This window comes from Mustela putorius, unplaced genomic scaffold (assembly GCF_011764305.1).
Source record: "Mustela putorius furo isolate JIRA1106 unplaced genomic scaffold, ASM1176430v1.1 tig00003867_pilon_pilon_pilon, whole genome shotgun sequence".
Classification (NCBI taxonomy): domain Eukaryota; kingdom Metazoa; phylum Chordata; class Mammalia; order Carnivora; family Mustelidae; genus Mustela; species Mustela putorius.
The window spans coordinates 5,805,241-5,820,719 of NW_025422019.1; the positions used below are offsets into that span (position 1 = coordinate 5,805,241).

Below are 15,479 nucleotides of genomic sequence, written 5' to 3' on the forward strand. Positions count from 1 at the left end.
ATGATCATCAACTTATAATAAAAATGTTATTGCAGGGTGCCTGGGTGGCTCAGTGGGTTATGCCGCTGCCTTCGGCTCAGGTCATGATCCCGGGGTCCTGGGATCGAGTCCCACATCGGGCTCTCTGCTCAGCAGGGAGCCTGCTTCCCTCTCTCTCTCTCTGCCTGCCTCTCTGTCTATGTGTAATCTCTGTCTGTCAAATAAACAAATAAAATCTTTAAAAAAAAATGTTATTGCAATTCTAACATTTGTACATTTGGTAATATAGCCTCAAATATGAAACAAAACTAGGAAAAGGTAAATTTATTTATTCTGATATCTGATCTTATTTGTCACTATTAGAAAAACTCATTTTTAACTGGACTCTGACTTAGAGGTAATTCTCACAGAAGACAGCCTCTGTCTGCTGGCAATCTGTTCCTGACATTTTTCTTTGGCCTCCTTCATTTTCTTGGCCAAAAATTTAGCATAATCTGTAGCCTCCTCCTTATTTTTCTTAATTTGCTGTTTCTTCAAAGCAATACACCGACATCTGTGTTGGAAGACACATGGAGTAACAAGATGCTGAATCATGGGCACTTTGTTTCTAGGTTTCTTGTCTTCTTTTTTAGGGGCTTTCTCACAACAAACTTGTGGACATCATCTTCTTTAGATGTGGACCCTCAACTCAATGTCAAATAATCTTTGACAAAGCAGGAAAAAATATACAGTGAAAAAAAGACAGTCTCTTCAATAAATGGTGCAGGGAAAATTGGACAGCTATGTGTAGAAGAATGAAACTTGACCATTCTCTTACACCATACACAAAGATAAACTCAAAATGGATAAAAGACGTCAATGTGAGGCAGGAATCCATCAGAATCCTAGAGGAGAACATAGGCAGTAACCGCTTCAACATCAGCCACAGCAACTTCTTTCAAGATATGTCTCCAAAGGCAAAGGAAACAAAAGTGAAAATGAATGTTTGGGACTTCATCAAGATCAAAAGCTTCTGTACAGCAAAGGAAACAGTCAACAAATCACAGAGGAAACCCACAGAATGGGAGGAGATATTTGCAAATGACAGTACAGACAAAAGGCTGATATCCAGGATCTATAAAGAACTCCTCAAACTGAACACACACAAAACAGTTAACCATGTCCAAAAAGTGGCCAGAAAACATGAGCAGACACTTCTCCAATGAAAACATACAAATGGCGAACAGACACATGAAAACATGTTCATCATCACTAGCCATCAGGGAGATTCAAATCAAAACCACATTGAGATACCACCTTACACCAGTTAGAATGGCCAAAATCAACAAAACAGTAAACAACATGTGTTGGAGAGGATGTGGAGAAAGGGAACCCTCTTACACTGTTGGTGGGAATGCAAGTTGGGGCAGCAACTTTGGAGAACAGTATGGAGGTTCCTTAAGAAATTAAAAACAGAGCTTCCCTATGACTCTGCAATTGCACTACTGGGTATTTACCCCAAAGATACAAATGTAGTGAAAAGAAGGGCCATCTGTAACCTAGTGTTCATAGCAGCAATGGCCACAGCTGCCAAACTGTGGAAAGAACCAAGATGCCCTTCAATGGATGAATGGATAAGGAAGATGTGGTCTACATATACTATGGAGTATTATGCCTCCATCAGAAAGGATGAATACCCAATTTTTGTATCAACATGGATGGGACTGGAAGAGATTATGCTGAGTGAAATAAGTCAAGCAGAGAGAGTCAATTATCATATGGTTTCACTTATTTGTGGAGCATAAGAAATATCATGGAGGACATGGGGAGATGGAGAGAAGGGACTTGGGGGAAATTGGAGGGGGAGGCGAACCATGAGAGACTGTGGACTCTGATAAATAATCTGAGGATTTTGGAGGGGAGGGGTTTGGGGTGTTGGGTGAGCCTGGTGGTGGGTATTAAGAGGGCACATATTTCATGGAGCACTGGGTGTGGTACATAAACAATGAATTCTGGAACACTGAAAATAAATTTAAAAAATAAATAAAAATTAAAAAAAAAAAAAAGAGAAAGAGACTGAAAAGTTTGCAGATTCTGCTGGCTATTTTGGGCCCCAAGCGATGAGGCACAGTAGTATCAATGAGTCCAGGTATATCCTTCTCCCCTTTTTTCACAATGACCATGTTGAGCACACTGAGATTGGCATCAACCATGCAACCCCGAATAGATTTGTACTTTCTCTCTTCAGATTGGCATCCACCATGCAACCCCGAATAGATTTGTACTTTCTCTCTTCAGTCCTCCTTGGTGTATAGCAGGAACGCACTTTAGTCAGCAGCAGGACAACAGGGCCATGGGTCAAGACATCCTGCCTCATGGGGAGGACTTGTTTGTCATCACCACTACTGATTAGGACCACATAACCCTTCCACCCAGAACATCAGCAGTAACTTCTGTGGCCGTAGGCTTCTCATAAAAGGTACGAAGTTTGCATTCATCATCCACTTCAATGAGTCTCTGGTAACCAGTAGCTGGGAAAGAGATGTCAATTTCATCCTGAAGAAGCCTACTTCCTCCGAGGCACCACAAAAAAGAGCTGTAAATATATTTATCATCAGAGCTGAGGGTTTTAACTACTCTTTGTTCATAAAAAATATACCTTATTTTCCAAAAACAATGTAAATTAGATGACAATTGACAGCTTTCCAAGATTTATGACAATTCTGCACAAATTTAAAGCCTTTGTAATGGGGCACCTGGGTGGTTCAGTTGGTTAAGCCTGCAACTATTGGTTTCAGTTCAGGTCTCGATCTCAGGGACATGGGTTGGAATGCAGTGTTGTGTGCCATGTTTGCCAGGGAGTCTGTTTGAGATTCTTTCTCTCCCTCTCCCTTTGCCCTGATCCCCACTCTGTAAAAGAAGAAAGAAAGAAAGAAAAAAGATATGTTTTAGAAATAGATTATATTCTTAGATAACAAAGCGTAATTGAATTTTCTGTATATATTTGGAAGTTCAAAACACAACAGACCATAACTTACTCTGGATATCTGAAAATTTTTTGAGCTTGAAAGTATACTTCTAACTTTAGGATTTTGACATTTCAGAACTTATATTGAGATAAAAGAAAGACTGGAAATCAATGCAGGGAAAATTGATTTTTTTCAAAAAAATGGGAAAAATAACACATCGGGAACAAGAAAGTATAAACAAAGGGAAAATAAAGAAATTGAAAATAAGTATTAAATGCATTCAGGAAATTCAAAGCTGGTTCTTAAAAGAAACTTACAAAACTCTGGCAAAATTGTTCAAAAATAAAGATAAACTGAGATAAACAGTATTAGAAATTGAAAACTAGCAATCTTTAGTGCTTTTTTAGCAGCACATATTCTAAGGATGTCACCGTTTAAAGAAAAAAGATAGATTTAAAAAAATTGTGCAAAAAATTAAAAACTTAGGAGAAATGGACAATTTTACAGAATAATACCAAGGACCAGAATTAGTCAAGAATATATTGAAATTATAAGTTATTATATTGCTAAATAAAATGATTTCTATAAAAATATATCAGGAATAGGGGCACCTGGGTGGCTCAATGGGTTAAGCCGCTGCCTTTGGCTCAGGTCATGATCTCAGGGTCCTGGGATCGAGTCCTGCATCAGGCTCTCTGCTTAGAGGGGAGCCTGCTTCCCTCTCTCTCTCTCTGCCTGCCTCTCCAACTACTTGTGATTTCTCTCTGTCAAATAAATAAATAAAATCTTTAAAATATATATATATGTCAGGAATAGGTATTTTTGTAGGGAAGACTTAATCATGTTCAAGCAGGAGAAACAAATTTTAACCAAACTATTTTTTGATTGTGGCAAAATACACATAACATTTCATTTACTATCTTATCTACATTTCAGTATACAGTGTCTTAAAATATAAGACATTATGATCAATATAGCTTATTCAAAAAAGGCAAATTTATATGGATATTAAAATATATGGTCACTTATCATATAATAGAAAAAAGGGGAAAACATGTGTAATTATATGAATTGGTGCAGAAGGTAATATTAGATAAAATTTTACAACTATTTATGATGAAAATACAACACAACAAATGCCTATATAAATATTAAAGACCTTTCTTTTTTTTTAAGATTTTATTTATTTATTTGACAGAGATCACAAGTAGGCAGAGAGGCAGGCAGAGAGAGAGAGAGAGAGAGAGGGAAGCAGGCTCCCTGCTGAGCAGAGAGCCCGATGCGGGACTCGATCCCAGGACCCTGAGATCATGACCTGAGCTGAAGGCAGCAGCTTAACCCACTGAGCCACCCAGGACCCCATTAAAGACCTTACTTGATAAAGTATATTATCAAAGATTATATCAGAAATTATTCTCAATAGTGAACCTCAATAGTGAAACTATTTAAACTATTCCCATAATAATGAATAACACACAGTGATGCCTGTAACATGTCCATCCATATTGTACCAGAGGCACTAGACTGTATAATAAAAAAGAAAAAAATTCTATAGGAATTCGAAGGCAAAAGACATAGAGATGTCATTCGTTTCTTTTTTTTTTTAATTTTTTATTTTTTATAAACATATATTTTTATCCCCAGGGGTACAGGTCTGTGAATCACCAGGTTAACACACTTCACAGCACTCACCAAAGCACATACCCTCCCCACTGTCCATAACCCCACCCTCCTTCTCCCAACCCCCCTCCCCCCAGTAACCCTCAGTCTGTTTTGTGAGATTAAGAGTCACTTATGGTTTGTCTCCCTCCAAATCCCATCTTGTTTCATTTATTCTTCTCCTACCCACTTAAGCCCCCATGTTTCATCACCACTTCCTCATATCAGGGAGATCATATGATAGTTGTCTTTCTCTGCTTGACTTATTTCGCTAAGCATGATACGCTCTAGTTCCATCCATGTTGTCGCAAGTGACAAGATTTCATTTCTTTTGATGGCTGCATAGTATTCCATTGTGTATATATACCACATCTTCATTATCCATTCATCGGTTGATGGACATCTAGGTTCTTTCCATAGTTTGGCTATTGTGGACATTGCTGCTATAAACACTTGGGTGCACGTACGCCTTCGGATCACTATGTTTGTATCTTTAGGGTAAATACCCAAAATTGCAATTGCTGGGTCATAGGATAGATCTATTTTCATTTTTTGAGGAACCTCCATGCTGTTTTCCAGAGTGGTTGCACCAGCTTGCATTCCCACCAACAGTGTAGGAGGGCTCCCCTTTCTCCACATCCTCGCCAGCATCTGTCATTTCCTGACTTGTTGATTTTAGCCATTCTGACTGGTGTGAGGTGATATCTCATTGTGGTTTTGATTTGTATTTCCCTGATGCCAAGTGATATGGAGCACTTTTTCATATGTCTGTTGGCCATCTGGATGTCTTCTTTGCAGAAATGTCTGTTCATGTCCTCTGCCCATGTCTTGATTGGATTATTTGTTCTTTGGGTGTTGAGTTTGCTAAGATCTTTATAGATTTTGGACACTAGTACTTTATCTGATATGTCGTTTGCAAATATCTTCTCCCATTCTATCAGTTGTCTTCTGATTTTGTTAACTGTTTCCTTTGCAGTGCAAAAGCTTTTGATCTTGATGAAATCCCAATAGTTCATTTTTGCCCTTGCTTCCCTTGCCTTTAGCTATGGTCCTAGGAAGATGTTGCTGCAGCTGAGGTCGAAGAGGTTGCTGCCTGTGTTCTCCTCAAGGATTTTGATGGATTCCTTTCGCACATTGAGGTCCTTCATCCATTTTGAGTCTATTTTTGTGTGTGGTGTAAGGAAATGGTCCAATTTCATTTTTCTGCATGTGGCTGTCCAATTTTCCCAACACCATTTGTTGAACAGACTGACTTTTTTCCATTCGACATTCTTTCCTGTTTTATTGAAGATTAGTTGCCCATAGAGTTGAGGGTCTATTTCTGGGCTCTCTATTCTGTTCCATTGATCTATGTGTCTGTTTTTGTGCCAGTACCATGCTGTCTTGATGATGACAGCTTTGTAATAGAGCTTGATGTCCGGAATTGTGATGCCACCAACTTTGGCTTTCTTTTTCAATATCCCTTTGGCTATGCGAGGTCTTTTCTGGTTCCATATAAATTTTAGAATTATTTGTTCCATTTCTTTGAAAAAGATGGATGGTACTTTGATAGGAATTGCATTAAATGTGTAGATTGCTTTAGGTAGCATAGACATTTTCACAATATTTATTCTTCCAATCCAGGAGCATGGAACATATTTCCATGCTTTGTGTCTTTCTCAATTTCTTTCATGAGTACTTTATAGTTTTCTGAGTATAGATTCTGTGCCTCTTTGGTTAGGTTTATTCCTAGGTATCTTATGGTTTGGGTTGCAATTGTAAATGGGATTGACTCCTTAATATCCCTTTCTTCTGTCTTGTTGTTGGTGTAGAGAAATGCAACTGATTTCTGTGCATTGATTTTATATCCTGACACTTTACTGAATTCCTGTACAAGTTCTAGCAGTTTTGGAGTGGAGTCTTTTGGGTTTTCCACATATAGTATCATATCATCTGCGAAGAGTGATAATTTGACTTCTTCTTTGCCGATTTGGTTGCCTTTAATTTCCTTTTGTTGTCTGATTGCTGAGGCTAGGACTTCTAGTACTATGTTGAATAGCAGTGGTGATAATGGACATCCCTGCTGTGTTCCTGACCTTAGCAGAAAAGCTTTCAGTTTTTCTCCATTGAGAATGATATTTGCCGTGGGTTTTTCATAGATGGCTTTGATGATATTGAGGTATGTGCCCCCTATCCCTACACTTTGAAGAGTTTTGATCAGGAGCGGGTGCTGTACTTTGTCAAATGCTTTTTCAGCATCTATTGAGAGTATCATATGGTTCTTGTTCTTTCTTTTATTGATGTGTTGTATCACATTGACTGATTTGCGGATGTTGAACCAACCTTGCAGCCCTGGAAAAAATCCCACTTGAGTGTGGTGAATAATCCTTTTAATGTACTGTTGAATCCTATTGGCTAGTATTTTGTTGAGTATTTTCGCATCTGTGTTCATCAAGGATATTGGTCTATAGCTCTCTTTTTTGATGGGATCCTTGTCTGGTTTTGGGATCAAGGTGATGCTGGCTTCATAAAATGAGTTTGGAAGTTTCCCTTCCATTTCTCTTTTTTGGAACAATTTCAGGAGAATAGGAATTATTTCTTCTTTAAATATTTGGTAGAATTCCCCCGGGAAGCCAACTGGCCCTGGGCTTTTGTTTGTTTGGAGATTTTTAACGACTGTTTCAATCTCCTTACTGGTTATGGGTCTGTTCAGGTTTTCTGTTTCTTCCTGGTTCAGTTTTGGTAGTTTATATGTCTCCAAGAATGCATCCTTTTCTTCCAGATTGTCAAATTTGTTGCCATAGAATTGTTCATAGTATTTTCTTATAATTTTTTGTATTTCTTTGGTTTTGGTTGTGATCTCTCCTCTTTCATTCATGATTTTATTTATTTGGGCAGTTTCTCTTTTCTTTTTGATGAGTCTGGCCAGGGGTTTCTCAATCTTATTAATTCTTTCAAAGACCCAGCTCCTAGTTTTGTTGATTTGTTCTATTGTATTTTTGGTTTCTATTTCATTGATTACTGCTCTGATCTTTATGATTTCTCTTCTCCCGCTGGGTTTAGGCTTTCTTTGTTGTTCTTTCTCTAGCTCTATGTGTAGGGTTAGGTTGTGTATTTGAGACCTTTCTTGTTTCTTGAGAAAGGCTTGTAATGCTATATATTTTCCTCTCAGGACGGCCTTTGTTGTGTCCCACAGATTTTGAATCGTTGTGTTTTCATTATCATTTGTTTCCATGATTTTTTTCAATTCTTCCTTAATTTCTTGGTTGACCCATTCATTCTTTAGAAGGATGGTGTTTAGTCGCCATGTCTTTGCTTTTTTTCCAAATTTCCTCTTGTGATTGAGTTCTAGCTTCAGAGCATTGTGGTCTGAAAATATGCAGGGAATGATCCCAATCTTTTAATACCGGTTGATACCTGATTTAGGACTGAGGATGTGATCTATTCTGGAGAATATTCCATGTGCACTAGGGAAGAATGTGTATTCTGTTGCTTTTGGGTGAAATGTTCTGAATATATCTGTGATATCCATCTGTTTCAGTGTGCCCTTTAAGGCCTTTATTTCCTTGTTGATCTTTTACTTGGATGATCTGTCCATTTCAGTGAGGGGAGTGTTAATGTCCCCTACTATTATTGTATTATTGTCGATGTATTTCTTTGATTTTGTTATTGTTTGATATAGTTGACTTCTCCCATGTTTGGGGCATAGATATTGAAAATTGTTAGATCTTCTTGTTGGACAGACCCTTTGACTATGATATAGTGTACTTCTTCATCTCTTGTTATAGTCTTTGGCTTAAAATCTAATTGATCTGATATAAGGATTGCCACCCCAGTCTTCTTCTGATGTCCATTAGCATGGTAAATTGTTTCCACCTGCTCACTTAAAATATGGAGATGTCTTCAGGTCTAAAATGAGTTTCTTGTAGGCAGCATATTGATGGGTTTTGCTCTTTTTATTCATTCTGATACCCTGTGTCTTTTGATTGGGGCATTTAGCCCATGAACATTCAGGGTAGCTATTGAGAGATATAAATTTAGTGCCATTGTATTGCCTGTAAGGTGACTGTTACTGTTCCTTTCTGATCTACTACTTTTAGGCTCTCTCTTTGCTGAGAGGGCCTCTTTCAATATTTCCTGTAGGGTTGTTTTGGTGTTTGCAAATTCTTTCAGATTTTGTTTGTCCTGGAATTTTTTTATCTCTCCTTCTATTATCAATGATAGCCTAGCTGGATATAGTATTCTTGGCTGCATGTTTTTCTTATTTATTGCTCTGAATATATCATGCCAGTTCTTTCTGGCCTGCCAGGTCTCTGTGGATAAGTCTGCTGCCAATCTAATATTTTTACAATTGTTTGCTACAGACTTCTTTTCCTTGGCTGCTTTCAGGATTTTCTCTTTGTTGCTAAGACTTGTAAATTTTACTATTAGGTGATGTGGCGCGGACCTATTCTTATTGACTTTGAGTGGAGTTCTCTGCACCTCCTCTATGTTGATGCTTGTTCCCTTTGCCATATTAAGGAAATTCTCTCTCTCTCTCTCTATATATATATATATGTATATAATTCTATATATATATACCAATATACCTTCTGCCCCTCCTCTCTCTTTCTTCTTCTTCTGGAATCCCAATTATTCTAATGTTGTTTCATCTTATGGTGTCACTTGTCTCCAATTCTCCCCTCGTGGTTCAGTAGTTGTTTGCCTCTCTTTTGCTCAGCTTCTTTATTCTCTGTCATTTGGTCTTCTATATCACTAATTCTTTATTCTGCCTCATATATCCTAGCAGTAAGAGCCTTCACTTTTGATTGCACCTCATTAATAGCTTTTTTTATTTCAAATTGTTTAGATTATAGTTCTTTTATTTATCCAGAAAGGGCTTTTATCTCTCCAGAGAGGGTTTCTCAAATATCTTCCATGCCTTTTTTGAGCCTGACTAGAACCTTGAGAATCGTCATTCTGAACTCTAGATCTGACATATTAACAATGTCTGTATTGATTAGGTCCCTAGCCTTTGGTATTGCCTCTTGTTCTTTTTTTTTTTTTTTTTTTTTTTTTTTTTTTGTGGTGAGCTTTTCCGCTTGTCATTTTGTCCAGATAAGAATATATGAAGGAGCAAATAAAGTAATAAAAGGGTGGCAAAGACCCCAGGAAAATACGCTTTAGCCAAATCAGAAGAGACCCCAAATCATGGCGAGGGGTGGGGGAGAAAGGCAATAAAAAGAAGTTCAGAAAAAAAAGGAAAAAAAAGAAAACAAATTTAAAAGAATATAAAAAAGAAAAAATATATATATATTAGACTGGTGACTAGAACAGGGTCACCCACTTAATTTAGGGAGTATTTTGGTCTCTTAGAAGAAACTACCTTCCCAAATTTTAAAGAATGAAAAACTTATAAGGTAAACACAATGAAGGGATGAAATATGCCTATAGAGGTGAAAAAAAAATCTTTTTTTAATTTCTAAAAAAGAGTTGATAAAGTAAGTTGGTTGGGAGAATAAAGAAAAAGATAGTGGAGCGATTTTGCTTGGGCTGGAGACTAGAACAAGCCCGGAGCTTGATTTAGGGCATATTTTGGTCTATTAGAAGTAGTTGTAGCCCAAATTTTTTAGAAGAAAAAACCCTATGTGTATACAAAAAATAAAGTTAGATACAACGAATGATAAAATATGACTATATTGATATGAGTAAGACAATATATGACTATGTATATATGATATATGACTATAATGATAAATATGATTATATTAATAAAGATTATTATTTTTTTATGAAAGGTATTGTTAAGATAAACTAGTTAAAAAACTTTAAAAGAGGAAAGGGTAAAAGTTAAAAAAAATTTAGAAGAAGAAAAAAATTAAATTAAAAAAACTTAATTAACTGCAAGACTAAGGAATCAAGGGAAGAAAGCCATGAATTCCATGCTTTGCTTTCTCCTTCTCTGGGATTCTACTGTTCTCCTTGGTGTGTGAACTTGATCTTGGTTGGATTTCTTGTTGACCTTCTGGGGGAGGGGCCTGTTGTAGTGATTCTCACCTGTCTTTGCCCTACGTGGATTTGAACCGCCCTTACCATGGGCCGGGCTAAGTAATCCATTTGGGTTCGCTTTTGGGAGATTTTGTTCCCTGAATGCTTCCCATAGAGTTCCTGAGGATGGGAATGAAAATGGTGGCCTCCCAATCTCCAGTTCATAGGAGCCAAGAGCTCAGGGCTCCACTCCTCAGTGCACCCTCAGAGACAAGCACTCAATCACTCCTGTGTCCCTGGCCTCTGGCTGTGCTCCGAGCTCACCCAGCCTGCGACCAGTTCAAGGTAACCCCGAGCCTAAAGCGCACTCCTCAGCTCTGTCTCTGTAGCCAGCTTCCCTGCTCTAATACCTGTGAGCTCTGCGATACTCAGACACCCCGATCCTTCTGTGACCCTGCGGGACCTGGGGCCATGCTGACCCTGCGTGGGCTTCACCCCAATTTAGCCTCTGGAGCGTTGTCCCTCCTTGGAATAGACTTTATAAGTCCTGATGTTGTGCTCCATTGCTCCGTTGCTTGCTGGGAGCCGGTCCCTCCCCCCATGGTCTATCTTCCCATCGCTTTGGATTCACTTTTCCACTGGTCCTACCTTTCAGAAAGTGGTTGATTTTCTGTTTCTAGAATTGTTGCTGTTCTCTTCGGTCTCCTGTTGGATTTGTAATTGTTCGCAATGGATTTATAAGCTATCTTGCTGATCTCCTGCTATCTGATGTAATCTCAGCCTGCTACTTCTCCGCCATCTTGACTCCTCTAGTCTCCCTAGATTTTGTTAAGAAATGATGTTAAGAAATTTCAGATTTATTTAAATAGTCAAAGAAATTCCATACAATATCTTAAACTTGATAAATCATTTTAAATATTATGTTTCATTTTTTTATAACATCAGATATAACTAAACTACAATAAATTGAACATACATAAGCTTTGACATATGTGTATAACCATAGATCAATCATCACAATAAAAATAGCAAGCATTTCAATGGTTGCTAAAAGTTTTCATGCCTCTTTGTAACCAGCATTCCCTTTCATACTCAGGAAACCATAAATGTACTTTGTGTCGCTATAAATTACTGTGTTACTTTTAGATATTATAAACAGTATCACTGAACAGATTGTTCATTGGTCTGGTTTCTTTCATTACAGTATAATGATTTTTTTAAAAAGATTCATTTATTTATTTATTTGACACATAGAGAGAGAAGCAGAAGCAGGCTACCTGCTGAGCAGAAAGCCTGATGCAGGGCTGGATCTCAGGACCCTAAGATCATGACCTGAGTGGAAGGCAAAGGCTTAACCCACTGAGCCATCTAGGTGCCCCAGTATAATGATTGTCAAATCTATCTATGCTCTTGCATATATCACTAGCTTTATCCTTCATATTGCTTAGTAATATTTCTGTTGTATGGATATAACACAGTCTGTTTATCCATTCATATGTTGATGGAGATTTAAGTTGTTTCCAGTTAGGCTAATATAAAGAAAGCCACTATGAGCATTATATAGAAATACTTGTGTGTACACGTTTTCATTTATCTTGGGTATTTGCCTAGAGATGGAATTGATGGTCATATGGTCTTATGATGGGTACATTATTAGCTTTTTTAAGGAACAGCAGATTGTCTTCTAAAGTGGTTATAAAATTTTACATTCCCACCAGCAATTATGAGAGTTCTGGTTGCTCCACATCCTTTCTAATATGAAGAATGGTCATTTTATTCCTTAATTTTTAGTCATTCAAATGTGTGTGTAGTGATATGTCATTATGATTTTAATATATGGTTTCTGTTTAGGAATCTTATGAATCTTTTCATGTGTTTATTGGTAATTTGTGTATTTGTTATCAATTATCTACTCAAATATTGTGAAATTCAAAAAGATATATTAGGTTGTTTATCTCTTAGTATTTCTAAGAGTTATTTATATCCCCTGGATACAAGTTGTCTTTTTAACTTACATGTTGTCAATGTTTTCTCCCACTATGTGACTCACATTTTTTTCATGGTGCCTTTAAAAAAGCAAAATTTCTAATTTTAATTAAATACTATTTTTCAGGTCCACAAAAAAAGTGGACCACATAATTTACTCAATTCCAAAATCTTACCAGTTTAACACAACCAAAGTTTATTTCTTACATAATTAGTTTGCATTGGCTGGGGAATTTGCTCACTGCACTTACTCAGAAATCCAGAAGAAAGGAGTTTACCTTGACACATTCAACCATTATCCCTTCAGCAAGAGTAAGGGAGGATGGCAAATCATTTACTTGCTCTTCAAACTTCAACTTTGAAGTAACACAAATTGTTTCTACATGTCATTCATTGCTCAAAACAAGTCATGTGGCCATACTTAATTTCAAAAGGTCTGGGAAATTTTGGTATTAGGTATATTGCCTATTGTGAGGTCACAATATTATTTCACATATGAAATCACATATGTGAAAATGGTATCATTGATCTCCATTTACAAAACTATATGTTGTCCCTGAAACCTTCCAACAATATGAACTTGATCTCTAGGTTATAACTATTTAGAACACTGTCCTTCACTCTGGAGTAAGAATGAACACTCACTCTTTCTTCCTCTCTCTTTTATATACACACATACATATGTAGTATATATCATATAAATCCATAAGGAAAAGACAAATAGCATGACAGAGAAAATGAACAAAAGAACAAATGGCATTTAATATAAGAAGAAATTTAAATGGCTTGCAAATAAGTAGAAACACACTCATCCTTTTTAGTAATGCATATCAAAGTTACCATTTTGAGTAAGTGCATTTACCTCCATCATAGCAACTTTTTTCCCAAGAATATATGCTAGAAAAACTCTTGCACCCATGAGCAAAGAAACGTGCAAAGGCATGTGTATAGCAACAACATTCATAACAGCACCATTTGGTACTCAAATGTATACTCACAGAATAATAGCTAGATAAATTATTGTACTTTCATACAATTGATTATAACATTGCAATAGAGAAGGACTTTAGCAGTGAGTATCAATATGAATACATTTCTAACATATAATTGTGAGTAGAAATTATAATCTGAAATAAAATAGTGTAATTTCATTCCTGCAAAATTAAAAAAAAATAAAATAAAAGTATATGGCATTTAGGGATATGTAACAAAGAACCCAACAGTTAACTAAACAAGAAAATGTGTAAACTCAGGATAGTGTAGTACATGTACATGTAGTACATGTCCAAATAAGAGCACTTTAGGCTGGAGACTTAAACTGGTAACATAGTTTTCCTTAATTTTGATAGTGCTTAAATGGATTTGTTTTATTACATTTTTAATTTTATATTAAGATTATATACTCTTTTTCTGTTTGTACGAAATGTTTACCAACAATTTTCAGGAAAGAAATATAAAATAAACATGCTTCTGCCTTAAGTCTTCCAGCACTATAGACTTGATTTCTGGATCGTAGATATTGGGCACATTGTCCTTGACTCTGAAAGAAGAGGTTACATGATGCAGTGGGAAAGAACACAACCCTAGACATCAGAGGAGGTGAGCTCTGGAGTGGTTAGAACCCCTGAAGCAAATGTTATATTAGTTCCAACAAATGGCTTAATTCCTGTGATTTCCCTTATTTGCAAAATGAAGGAAATCAAAGTAGGAGATTTTTAAGCACATTCCTACTATAATATCACACAACTGAACATATTTTCATGAGGAAAATGGAGATGGTGTGTTTTAAGAATCAGAGAATAAGCGTATGCTTCCCCTTTTCCATTTGCTAGAACTTGCATAGTTGGGAGGTCACAAAGAACCTATGTGAAGAAAGCATTGTTTTCCTCATATTGACCTATAGGTTGAATTAAACATGACTGTAAAATTAGTAGGGTCATAGCTGGGTCTCCAATTCAGATTATTCACCTGCTGCACTCCTATTTTTTTTTGACTACACAAAAGTGTTCTTTATTTATGTACCTCAAAGAAGAAATACTAGAGCTTCAGAAGGAAAAAATGGAAGGAATGCTTTATAAATAGAAGAAAAGGAGATTATGACTTAACTAGGTTTCAGTGGGAAAAAAGATGGGAAGAAAAATAGATTAATCAAAAAGCCTATTACATTTTAGACATTATGCTAGGCATTGACTAATGTTATCTCACTTGATCTACATAACAATTTTAAGGGTAGTTATTTGTACCATTTATATTTTACAGGTGGAAGAATTGAGGATTTGAGAGGTGATTTTCCTTGAGCTTGAGACTGACAGTTTGTATGACAAAATTTCCTAGCCTGATTCTGACACCATACCCATTTAACTTGAAGAACTAAGTTTATAACCTACCCTTGAAACTAAATTTATGAAGAATTCTAAAAATTATTGAGGTGAATGGATGGCAATCCAAAGAGTATGATTAAATGTGATCCAATGTTTTGGGTTTTTAATCCTGGAGAATAAATTTATCCTCAATAATTGCTTTTCAGCAAACCTATGAGAAGAGTCTGCAAGCTGTTCTGCTTAAGCAGAAGCAGTGGCCTTGGGTCCAACAAACTCACAGAACATGATACACTTCATCCAGCCCCCCTTGATGACCAGCATAGTGGAATGAGTTCCTCATGGGGCAGTCACAAGTCATGAGGAATGGAGCTGAGTGTTTGTGTGCAACTTACCTCACTCTAGGCAAGTCATCAGCTATGGGATCCCTGCAGTTTTCACTTAATGGTCATGCTATACCTATTCTCTGATGAGGCTACATCTCATTAATGGTCAGTCCATCATTGATTACCATTGTGAATTACTTAGTAGGCAATCTTGAAAAGAGGAACAGGTGCTGATTGGCACAGTCTGCTTTGTTGCAGTCATCTGTAATTAGAAGTGTGTGGGCTCACATATCCCTATGTGTAGGTCACAGTTCCTG

General features: G+C 36.8%; 1 pseudogene; it reads right to left on the minus strand.

The window, feature by feature from the left end:
- Positions 1 to 354: 354 nt before the first annotated feature.
- LOC106006567 overlaps positions 355 to 15,479 on the minus strand; it is a 49,274-nt pseudogene continuing 34,149 nt past the window's right edge.